General features: G+C 40.6%; 1 protein-coding gene across 1 annotated transcript in view; it reads left to right on the forward strand.

The window, feature by feature from the left end:
- The first annotated feature begins 3,648 nt into the window (after positions 1-3,648).
- Positions 3,649-13,401, forward strand: part of LOC117445073 (BMP/retinoic acid-inducible neural-specific protein 3-like) — a 78,387-nt gene continuing 68,634 nt past the window's right edge. The window contains exon 1 of the mRNA XM_034080474.1: positions 3,649-4,038. The gene's annotated coding sequence lies outside the window, so the exon portion shown is untranslated. The remainder of the gene's footprint in view (positions 4,039-13,401) is intronic.

Consider the following 13,401-nt stretch of genomic DNA (forward strand, 5'->3'; position numbering starts at 1 on the left):
TGATTTAGGAACTGGTTATGATATGAGCAGAACCAGTAGATTAAAACTAACTCTGAACACCATTACGTTTAATTCAGCGCCCAGTAAGAAGCCGTGTCAATGGGCTTCTTCTTGAGATTTTTATGAATAATGGAGATTGCTGCTCAACTTTTCAAAAAGTCAAGAGGTGTTGTAGCAGAATGTGCTCTGTGATCAGACAACAAATGTAAAGTAACATTTTGCCTCTGAGCTTTTTAAAACTTCCTTCTGTTGGTGAACCTTTTGTCCTGGGTAAGCTGTGATAAGCATACAGCATAACAAACAGGGTATGATACCGCAGGCGCCGGCTTATATTCTAATACTGAATCTGTAGTGCGGCAATAGATGGAAGGTAACACAAGATAGCTTGAGGTAATCTGTATGAGGTATATTCATCCCCTGCACCAAATAATCCTGGCTGCTTTAAATATAGAATAGATAACTGCCGGTCTGATGGTGTTCTTGGGGAAATGATAGACGGTGAAATGGAGCCAAAATGAATGGGCCTTTAGTTGAACAGACCTAAATGCATTTCACAGGCCCAGCGGAATGGAGCTATCTGAATCAACTGTCCTCCATTGCAGCCGGCGGGGTATTGGAGACGGCTAAGGTCAAATTATAGAGGGGTTCAGCTTGTGTGTGACTGGGGAGGAATTGCCTTAAGAGTCCGATGGAGCCTGACTGTCAGGCATCCTGCGACGTTATGAGATCCCCTAAGATGGAGAACAGAATGGGGAGAAAATGCAAATCCCGTTGTGTGCATAAGTATTGTCAGAAATGTAAAAATAAACAAGCAAAACCAAACTGCCTCGACCACTGAAAGGTTATTTGTCTGAATCAGACATTACTCATCTTTGACATGGACGTGAACTCATCTTTGCCGCATTAAGGAAACGAAGAAAGTCAAAATGTTTCACATAACAGCCTTCCTATTGGTGGAACATGTTCTGCACCCATCCAGACAAGTCACAGGGCTCAAATAAATGTGACGCTCTCTGTAGCACTCCCAAGTCCCCAATGAGTCTGTGCTTAAGGTGTAAATCAGTTACACAGCCTAGCTCATCACAGGCGCTGCAGCGGCAAATCCACTGGGTTGCTCCAGTTCCACCAGACATGATGGAGATCCGTTTCATGAACATCGCTCATTAATATGCTAATGGCTGTCATTAATGGTTAATGGTTAAATTAATGGAATTACAGTTCTTAGCGGGTTGTGGCCAAGAAGAAAAGGAAATGTGAAGAGATAAAGGTATTTCCGTTGTTAAAGTGTTGACTGGGGGAGTTTTTCGTCAAACAAAACACAATCATATTAAGTGGTTGGTAATTATCATGTTTTGTTTGCTGTTATGTAAGGAGAGCACTCTTGATAAGGCATGGATAAACACTTAACATCACTCATCCAAAGCTCCATTTGAACAGTTTTTAATCAAAAAGTTAAACCTTGATGATCCCAGATGTTCCAAACAGCTTGTTGATGGTTATTCAGCACCACGGACATCACCCCTGTCCACACGATTATCACCGACAACAACAATCGCAGAACTGGAAAGCTTTAACAAGAATGATACATGGAATGGGATGGGAACAGCGCTGTTGTTTCTCTAAAGCTGCACGCGGATGGATGAATACACTTAAGGAAACGGTTAAATGAATGACACTTTCTCAACAAGATGTTTTTGGTGCCAACATCTTGATCAGAATTGACAGTTAGGAATATAGAACGGAGTCTTTGTCACACCGAATCTGGCACAAATCTCTGCTGGGACGCGTCATAAATCAACTTCAGAGCACGGACAGCTTCAGGACAGCACAGCATACTAAATGGACACTGAAATGCACGGGGAACTGGGTTAATTAGCACCACACTGAGGCTGCTGTGCCTGTAGAATTCCACGACCTGATTGCTTCCACAGATTAATTGATGCTGTTTCTGGGTAGATATAGTGTCTTTTATGTAGCCCTGGAAGAATATAGAATTAACAAATGGGCTATGGACACCACCCACAGTGTACTGATGCAGCACCCCAATACTTCACATTAGATACATGTCTCAACAGTTCCAGTATGTACAACAAGCCTGCATTTGTCCACATGAAAACACTAATCACAACAAAATATCATTTGAATTTCATCATTTGGTACATTGGACAGGTGTTCCCTACACACACTTATCACAATGCACTTGGTCATCCTGCACACATGAGATAATGTGATATCTGCATATGAAAACATTATAAAACGTATAGGCTATAAGGGGGATTCAAGTCTTATTTTCTTAATTAACTGATCAATTGTTCTATAAAATCTCAGGATATTGGATTGAACATCAATTATTTGTATGGTTATTAATCTGTCAATTACTAACTCTCATTGATAATTTGTTGAACAAAATGTCAGAGAAAGTTGGTAAATGTTGATCAGTGTTTCCGAAAAGCCAAAAGGTGATTGCATTTGATTAACAAATATATATATATATATATATATATATATATATATATATATATTAGAGTAAATAAAATAAACTGAAATAAAATGTACATTTTAAAAGCAAAAATCTAAGAAATGTGTCTGTTTTGAGTTCAACCCCTTCTCTTGCACTAGTTTGGATCTATGAAATATGAATTGATCCAAGTAGCATTAGCATACAGTTTAACAGCACTATAATGTGTGCTGCCATAGTCATTATGAAAATGTCAGCGTATTCGTTCACTTAGTAACCTGTCTGCTGCATGGGGCTTTTAGCAGAGCAGCATTTGTAGTGCCACTTAATGACTCATGGCTCATGCATAGACATGCTCCACAAGACAAAACCAAAAGAGGATTAAGCATTATGCTCAGCACCTTCGCTCCTCTTTGTCTAATGTGACAGCTCTCACAGATCAGGACTTAAATGTTGTTATCCTCTCAGGAGGGCGCTTTTTTTAACCGGACCAGCAGAGCAGTATTAGGATATTCAATAACTCCCATTGCTCCTGTTATAAATAACTGCGACAAGAACTATACTGGGGCATACAGTTAATGATAAGAGTGCCATTTCGCTTAGTGCGCACCCGCGCTTTTAATTTAAAGTGAAAAGGAGAGACTGTTAACTTGTTAGAATTCTCCCCACGTCGCCCACGTTAGTCTATACTCCTTTGGCGGCTAGTACAGAGGGTTACTTGTGTCTTAAACATGTGACTGAGTGAGAGAGAGGGAACACAGAGAGCTCAGGCGTCCATGCCTGTTATACCCTGCTGGGGCGCGTACCTCCAGCTTCCATAGCTCCTGCGCTCCTCCACACAGCGATGCGCAGTAGGCGGGACAAGTTGGGGAGAAAAACGCCGCTGGGGGTGAATTCATAACGGGATATTTAACAGTCTTCATGGGGTGTCTTTCTGCGTCCTGCTAGCTGCATTCCGTCGCATATGTCCGAGGCTGGACCCCGCCGGTATTTGGCTGAAACAAATGCGCAGACGCGTCTTTTTAGTCCTGTAACCGACAGCCCCTTTGCGCTCCTTGAGTCTCTCTCCTCCTCTTCCTCCTCTTCCTCCTCCTCCTCCTCCTCCTCCTCCTCCTCCTCCTCCTCCTCCTCCTCCTCCTCCTCCTCCTCCTCCTCCTCCTCCTCCTCCTCTCTCTCCTCGTCTCTCTCCTCGTCTCTCCTCTTGACTACATCTCCTGCTGGATGATTTCATTTTGTAAAGTCATTATCCCCCAGAAAGGTCAAAGCCTCTGCTTCCAGGAACTGAATTACACTGGGATAAGACGACTTTTCACCCCCCAAGCGAAAGTCAAAGTTTCTCGCCGGTGCGACGGATTGCTCTGGAGCAGCCTTCAGCACCGATCACTGTTCCCTCTGCTCGGGATCCCTGAGTGTGTACTAGTGTTTTTTGGAGTGCTGTTTGTTGCCTCTCTCCGCGGAGTTGATGTTGAATCCTCATAAACTGTGACATGAGTTTACAATATCGGCAGTTGAGATCCACCGAGATTCAGCAAGAGAATGGGAAATACTGAGTTGAACTTTACCTGCTGTTCCAAACCGCGGTGAGTTGTTGACATCATGCATTTTATTGTATCGAATTTGGATGTATGAATATATAACATATAAAATACATATACATCACCTACCTGTGGATATTTTCTGCAAATGTGTTTTGTTTCTTTTCTGGAAAATAACACAACAGTGTGCTCGACCTGGATACACATCTGCTGTGCTGTTGTACATGTATTGCTTTCTGAGGCTTGACCATAATACAAGTACACACACACACACACACACACACACACACACACACACACACACACACACACACACACACACACACACACACACACACACACACACACACACACACACACGACCATGACTCATGCATATAAACAAACCATCTCCAGCTGCTTTCAGGAAAAGCATATACCATATTGATTTTCATGCCTTGTCAGTACATACATGAGCACAATCAGACTCATCTCCGCCCTTCCTCCCTCCTTGCCTCACTTCTCCACTCCCCCCCCCCCCACCCCTTACCAATACAGCCACCCTCTATCTGCCTTTCCCAACAAACATATCTAATCTATATTCCTTAGGGTGTATTGGCATCCTTGCCTGTAGGATCAGATCTCTAACACTGATGTGTGCACGCAGCACCGTTTGCCAAGCACCAGGGAGGTACACAAAACCCAGCTCGCTTGCTAAAAAAAATAAAAAGTCTCAGTGATTTCATAATTATACATTTCAGCCTCAAGCAGTAACCCTGGAATAGGGGACATGAGTCAGGGCAGCCTTGTGGGACTGTCGGTGGATGCTCTGATTATCTGCCAAATGCCCTTGAAAAAAACAAATAACATTTTAAATGCAATCATATTGGCCCAAGGGTAGGCTGGCATAAGTGTTATTTAAACATAACTTTATATTGAGCCAGGGAGAAACCCACTCCAGTTGCAAGAAGGTGGTCTTGTAGCAAAGCTTTATGGGGGGAAAAATATGTGAATCACCGTTGTTATTCGCATTGCCACTTGCCAGTGTTAGGCAGAAGTGCCAGATTCTTAGAGTTTGTATAGGGCCACAACAGGGCCACTGTTCAGTGCTGTCCTCATCTATCCTGGGAGACTGGTGAACCCGACCGTGTCTAGGCCTGAAAGGCACACTGTCTCCTCCTATGAAAAGAGAGATTTCTCTCCTCTAATTGCCCCACAAAAAAGGAAGAACTCACCCACTTAACACATTTCTCAATTTTCCCATTGTTGGCATGTCCATTTCAGGCTTGAGGTTTTTTCGTGTGTGCTTTCCTTTCAGGTTGCTTGTGGATTTGCTTGTCGCTGATAAAAAACAGATGTCTCTGATGAGCACACACTTGAAAAGGAGTCAAATTGTGCTTGAAAAACACTTTAACACGGCAACTGTGACTGAGCAGAGAGCCATCTATAGGCTTCTAGACTAATGCCAACAGGAGGAATTACACGCCTGACAGGGCTCCTTGTTCTTACTGTTAAGTGTTGGGTGCCTGATATCACTGGATGAGGCATCATCCGTAGGTGTGATGGCTGGGAGAGAATGGGAGAGGAGGGAAAACAAAAGGAAATCTGCCACCCCCCACCCACAGCCACTGTAAACACATCACAAGGGAATGGAAATACTCTGTGGAGTTAATGGTTCTCTATTGCTTTCGGTAAGGGGTGGGTGGGATGTAAGAAAGCTAATCAGTGTTTGATATAATGAAGAGGGCCTTTTCTGCGTGAAATTACATGGAAATATATGCGATCATAACCTATGTTTGCAAGGAAGGAAGTGGGAGGTAAAGACAGGTAAAAAGTCTGAGATAAGAAGATAAGGGGTAGAAAGTAAAGAACTTGGCATGAAAAGAAGAAATTACTGACTAAGCAGGTTTTGGTGGTATTTGGGGTCAAGTCTTGCCAGGATCTGCTCAATCTCCACATCCCATTATTTTATGATAATGAGCAAACAGACCAGTTTGACTTTAATCTGAGCCGATGGAAAAGAGTGGGTTGAGAAGACAAGATGAGAAAAAGGCAAAAAAGGGAGAATGTCTGTAAAAGTGGACCGACCTTTTTATCATTGGGCGGTTTGAGACTGACAAGGGTGTTAAAGTAAAAGATGTCAGATGAAGTCGGACTGTTGCATTAAACGGAACTTCGCTCCGACGTCACTGGTAATTGAATGTAGACAGTGAACATAATGCTGTAAAAGCACAGAGAGACACTTCCTTTCTCTTGCTGCACATTTGCAGTGAGGCACAAAAAGTAATGTACTCAATTTCATTATGTTTGAAGTGAGTACTTCTTTTCACTAAAACAGGCTAGCATCAGCAATTCAACTATCATAACCAAGGACGAACTAAAAGCTTGACTAAAATGAATCAGTACGTAAATGTACATCAAATATCTCCCTCGTTATGTCATGTTATCGCCACAAAACAAATCTTCAACACTCCTGTCATGTTTGAGTCAAATCTGACCAATTTACTACTGTCATCAATCACAAATATTGTGTTTTAGATTTGATTGCCTCAAGGACTTATGACTCCACTGTAGGCATTTCAACATAATATTTATACAATTGCTGATCAGCACTTCATCTTTGTAATACCTGTGTTTTTCCTGGTCAAAAAAATGAACCATAGGAATTGAATGAGTAAACCAGCCTAGATTATATTCATCCATCAGATAGTTCACACCAACAAATCGACAACCATGTTAATTTTGGGATTCATTTTCAGTGTCTATTTTTTGCTTATTCACTGCAGTGACAGCAACTGTAAACCAGTAGTCTAAGACAGTGTGTATAGCTTGAACGGGTGTTAAATACAATTTAGTGATGATTAATGGTTTTTGGAGCAGTTAAAACTGACCGAACACCAAATAAAGGGGGGAGCAGTTTAAAGCTGCCTTACAAAGGAAATGTTGAAGGGTGTATTTTCAACGTACAAATTTGAGACAAGATGACGTGAAAATAACAGCCTTAATAGATTGCATGCTTTCTAAATCTCCTAAAGGAAGTGAAGTAAGAATAGACCAGAATCATGTTGTATTTGGCCAATGTTCCAGTAGAAGACAGAAGCTAAAAAAAAATCCAGAGAGACAAGTGCAAAAGGAATGCATTGCAACCTTTGTCCCTGTGTGTGAAAGGCCACCAGCCGAATAGATCTATTTATGTTTTACTGAGATGTATAGAAGCCTTAGTCTCTGTTTGCTCACTCGATGATATGCAGCCCATATAAAACACGTGCAAGCCAGAAGTTTTACAGTCTGGGTAGCAATTATTAAGGTGACTTTTCCCCTGTTTGCTTTCAGCTCGAAAATGTACAATAGCTTCAAATGATTTGCAACAACACCCTTGACGATTGGAAATTGCACACTTGATTTCAACGTGTTAAAAGCCTCACATGTACACACATATGGACCGCCAGCTGAGTCATTGATTGACTCTATAATTAATAATTAATCTCCTATTGCTGCCACAGTTATCAAGGAAAAGATTAACACGCACATACATTCTGAGATACACACACACACACACACACACACACACACACACACACACACACACACACACATACACACACACACACACACACACACACACACACACACACACACACACACACACACACACGTTCTGTCTGTACTTGCCTAGTTATATTGACAATCAAATATCAAGGTTTGTATAGAATTGATTCATGGGAGTTAGCTTTTTGTTATTATATTTAGCATAATTTTTTTCCTATTTGCGTGATGATGGGAATGTTGATTGCAGAGTGTGAGGTGGCTGGCTTCATTGCAAGCCGTCTTCCATAATTAATTGTCGCCGTATTAAAAAAAGGTCCATTTGCTTTGGTTTTTCATCAGGATAGTGCTTCATTCCAGCCAAAATACAATCCTGCATCTGTGAGAGAACGGATTTGTTGGCCTGGTCTGTTTCCATGCTGGGCCTTGGAGATGTCTTCTGGGTAGTTTCTCCATCTTTTTGTTGTTGTAAATATTGGTTGATGGATAAAATGGGATTTCAGATGTGATTTATTCCTTATGCTCCTTGACGCTTGAGTAAGCAGTTTTCTGAAAAAGGCAAACAAATGGATGGAATAAATGTTCTCGTCCCTGCAGTCAAGGGACGAGATTAAAATGTAATGTCACAAATTCAGGTCAAATGTAGTTGCTATTCACAAATCTATCCTTATAATCATCAAACTATTTCCTAAAAGATTCCAACAACACATAGTGGGATCACTTTACGTTACATTTGGTTTAGATCACAGATAGGATAAATGCCTGTTTTGGTGGAAAATAAACAGTTGGTCACCCTAAACAAGTACATGCATATACAATAGCTTTGCATATACTTTAAGACCTGTTGTTAAAATGTTTAAGTTATATAAAAATGACCCTTCTGTTTTCACATTCTGTCATTTTAAGGCTCAAGCTGGCTACATAAACATCAAGCTACACTAGCCACAATCCTGAGCCTTTAGCTAGGGTTAACAGCATTCTAAACTATTTGCAACATTTTCCTCTCCTTCTATTGAGACATGTTCTTAAACCTTACATTATATAGATTGTTTGCCAAATAAAACCCCCAAAAATGACTGCCTTTCCCATTTGTAATAAGATGCAATGTTAAAATGCATGTCTTTGTGAATATTGGTTGAAAAATCGAATGGGATCTTACAAAAGTCGTTTCTGATGTTAGGTCAGTTTCTGATCCTAGAAAAGAATGACACACTATAACAAATTACTGGTGTATGTGTGGCACACGCTGGCCAGGTCTACTGCTACCTGGTTTAAATGTTGATCAACTGCTTCGATTGAATTTAGAACACAGCAATTTTAGACAATTTGTATTTCTGTCTAGCAGTAACAACCAAACCCCAGCAAACTGACTAACAGGCAGATAACCTCGGAGCTTTGCTTATTCTTGTTTAATCAATGTTCAAACAGCTTGATATTTCATGACGTTTACTCATTTTTTGAGAATTGCTTATTAACATGAATGGATGGCATGTTTCAGAAGCCAGCTACAGAAAGCTGTTTGTTCTTTGAGACTCCTGCTGTATAACAAGGTTACAGTAGATACAATGGATTTTCATATGCTCCATAACTGTGATTGATGTTGGCGGTTATTTTTTTCGCATATTTCTGCTTCTCCCAGGTCCCAAATGTGTCTATTTGGATTTCTGTTATGTTTGTTTTTGGAGTTTATTATTCTATTGCAAACAAAAAGGAATATATAACTACTGATGAATAGCCAATAACACAAGATGTAATCCGTAATAACGAAATGGTGGATTTTGTATTCTGTTAATGAAATATTTTTTTATCAGTTGCCTTGACTGTTACAAATCAATCTAAAAACAAATCTGATTTACAATGTGACAATGGGTTTTTGGTTAAGACACAAAAACGTCTTGGTTAGGTTTGGGGACAGATAGTAGTATATCAAGGGTTAAAATAACTCCAAAGTGTCAACGCCTCACTCCGCAGACTTTGACACTGTATAGCAATGTTATCCTACTCTCTCCTTTGTTCCTGTCCTATATATTTACAGCTGCTAAATGGTTACAGGCATAGTCCACTTAAAGGGGTATTTTTTAAAACAAGTTTTGTCCCCATTTACGCTTTAAATAAAGTCTTGTCCACGAAAAAAGAAGAAATCATGTCCATAAACATGCAAAAACACAATTGAATTGCTGTCATGGCCAGTGTACAGGTTAGGACACACATACAAGTAACATTTAAAACTGGTTTGAGGTCTGTGTCGTCAGGATATTGTATTAGGGGAAATGTAGAACATTCTGGGGCCTTTGTTAAAAAATATATACTTGAAAAATGACTCTACATCTATGTTTTAAACATAAACACATCATATTAACAAGGTTAGTAACATCACCATATTGGCCATGTCCTTTTTAGCACAAATTATCACATTAAAATGTCCTTCCTTGTCTACACGAAAAGATTGAAAGTGAAGTTTCTCAAAAATATCGACCCTAGTGTTTTACAAATCAGTTTTCAGTGACCTAAAACTCTGCTCGGTTGTAGAAAAAAGGCCAACATGCATAGAAAAAGCTTTCGTTAGAACAAAAAATACAGTGTTCTTAAGGACTAGGCTTTGGTAAAGACATGTCATTTTGGGGCACTTGTTGAAAACGTTGTGTTTCATGGAGGACAGTCTCTTTACAAATGTGGAAGCACAGTTTGTGGCAAAGATATTGAAAACACTACAATAAATTGTTATACTTTGGGTTAGATTATGTCAGATGAAAAAAAAAACTAATTTAATACATTCTTCAATAATAATTAATTATTAAATATGCAGCCCTGGGGTTCACAGACCCAAAACAATTAGGCTGTTTCAGTTTGTGTGCTCTTCTTATTAATAATATCTCTAAATATACAATCTCCATAAATGATTCTGCATCATTATAACAGCAGCCCATGTAAATAACCAAAGCAAATACATTTGTTCTTTGTTGTGTACAGGGGCGGACTGGGGGGAAAAAGTGGCCCGAGGATTAATTGACAGACAGGCCCACTTAATGCGCGGCATGTATCGGCTGGCCGGCGACGAAAGTATGTTACTTAACAAAAAACCCTATGCCTTTAATGTTATTTTGGACAATTATTCATATAGTAATCACATTACCTGAGCCCTTGAGTTGCCTAGAGCAAAAATAGTTACGACATATATTTAGTGATTTTAATGTTAACAGATCATTGATGCAATAATATTTTGACCCAATTTGCCTGACTTGACACATGGAATAAAACATGGGCGACGTACGAAGCATCCTCAATGTGGGTGAGACAATTTAACAGGGGGTGTGGGCAGGTGGTGGACCTCACCTCCTCTAGGGGGGTCCGGGGGTAAGCTCCCCCGGGAAGATTTTTTTTTTTAAATGTCGAAGTTAAATGCATCAATCTGGTCCATTTTGAGAGCAAAATTAGCGACTAAATCTATGGCAGTCAGAAGGGGCTTGGACTGTGAGCCGTAGGGTCGCCGGTTCAAGTCCCCGACCAGACCTATTTGGAGTGTGGACTTCTACTTGGAGAGGTCCCAGTTCATCTCCTGCCCTGCCGTGGTGCCCTTGAGCAAGAAACCAGACAAGGCTGTACCTTTAGTAATGAATATTACATGTTGTGAGGAAATCTTTGCACCAATAATTCCAATAAGTAATCCAAAATGTATTCACTTCAGGTTTACGAAAGTAACTGTAATCAGATTACTCGTTTTTCAAATGTAACGCGAGCTGAATACAGTTACTTGATTTTTGTATTCTGATTACGTAACGCCGTTACATGTATTCCGTTACAACCCAACCCTGGCCACACCCCACTGGGCTGGGCTGGGCCCGGAACACTTACAAATGTGGGCCGGTAGGATTTAGGTAAGCAAAAAAATAAAAGGGAGTGGCCGGAACACTTACAAATGTGGGCCGGTAGGATTTTTTTTTTTTGGCCCTCCGGCCCACACACAGCACCGGCCCACCGGGAAAACTCCCGGTATTCCCGATGGCCAGTCCGCCCCTGGTTGTGTGGCACCACTAAACTAATTTACATACAAAATGGATTATAAGAGATATATAATAGTGAAGCTAAAATGCAAATCAAGATAATTTAAGTCAGACTTTACGGTGTTTACATTTTCTTTTCTTTTTTTAACACTAGAACTGCCAATCGGGTCAATTTGACCCAGAGCTGTTTTTTATTGTATGTAACTTTTTTTCAATAAAATATTAAAGAGTCCCAGTCCGTGACTTTTCCTGAAAGTGTGTTATGTAGCACCCTATGTTGTTAAAAATTGTCAATATGAAGTCAGATTGAAGAAATCGCCCAAAAAATTGCCATTTATACCTATTTCCGCCCAGCGGGTCATATTGACCCCACCCCTTTTCGCGCTATTGATTTTGCGTGTAAACAAACATGACGTGTTGCTATAGCAACGCCTTTTGTCTACTGTGGTTCCTTATAGATTGAGAGAGAGAGAGAGAGAGATAGATAGATATATTGATAGCGACAGTCTGTAGTGAAGGAGCGCGCTCCCGCTCACGGGAGACTGCTCGCGCTGCGCTCCGCAGCAAACAGCTGTTTGCTTTTCACCCAACAACGACAACCGCCTCACGAAACGCTATGTTGTAGCGTTATAAACTAAACAATTTAACAACATTGCTTGTCAAAACACCTATAACACAGGACCATTTTTATTTTTAAAGCAATATGTTTGCCTTGAAAATCAATGCATTCTAATAACGGGTCAATTTGACCCCGGTGGCGGTTTTAGGTATAAAAAAATCTCTGACAGTTCTAGTGTCAAATCTTATTGCTTTATGTTGGGTTTTTTGGTGGGTCATGTTTAATTTTTTTTTTCAATCCCTAATTTAGAGCTACAACATATCTAGGAGGTTAAACAGTTAATCCAGCAGTTCACGGAAAAATTCCTTCACAAACGTTTGAGCAAAACAAAAAAGCAAAGCAATATCTGCTATCACTTTGAGTTTTCATGTCTGACACTTTTATACGCCCATTTGTAGATCTGTACATGTGTGTTCGTGATTGTTTGTAGCTGCGCTTTACAATGCAACATGTTTTGCTTTGATGTGTTTTTTTTTCGAGGACACGACGGGAGCTCATCCTTTGTATTTGCTTGTAAGACAGCCGGATGAGTGCAACTGGCAGTCATATATTATAATTTCACAAAGGCTGTGTTTTACCGCTGGCGCCAGTTTGAGAGGTATTGTTGACAGTCGTTGGAGGAGAAGATAACTGGGTTAATTAGGGCCAAAAACCTCATTAGTCAGCACGGAGGGGAAGATGTAAAGTTTATCAGTTCCTGTTTCCCCACTTTGAGGATGATTTCAGGGTTGGCTAGCAGAAAAATGACAAAGCGGATACTGATGGAAAAATTATAATGAAATGTTTTAATCAAGCCCCCTCCACCCTCTGCAAAGCATGCGCCTACACTCCATCTCTTTTCTCCCTTCAAATGTGTTCAAAGTGTGAGGTATCACAAAAAGAGACTCATTTCAATTTGCATACATGGAGTGCCAACTAAGAGGATCTGCTTTGGCGAGTGTTTCAGTACTGGATATGAACACACATTGCAAAAACACACATACATACATCTACACACACGAGGTTCAGGTAGGTGACCGATACGGCTCCGTCATCCCTAAAGAGAGCAGATGTTTGGGGAATGAATGCTCTGCTTTGTCCCGCTCTCCAATGAAAACGGCTGCTGAAATGCTCGAAAAAAAGATTACGCTCGGGGGTTCCCACATCTCATCAAGCTTACTGGACAGTATGCTCCAAAAGAAAGGGGGAGATTCAGGATCCAACACTGCATTTAGTAGCTAGACCTATAACTCTGCAGGGAAGATGGGATTCTGGCAGCCGCAC

This window comes from Pseudochaenichthys georgianus, chromosome 4 (assembly GCF_902827115.2).
Source record: "Pseudochaenichthys georgianus chromosome 4, fPseGeo1.2, whole genome shotgun sequence".
Taxonomy (NCBI): Eukaryota; Metazoa; Chordata; class Actinopteri; order Perciformes; family Channichthyidae; genus Pseudochaenichthys; species Pseudochaenichthys georgianus.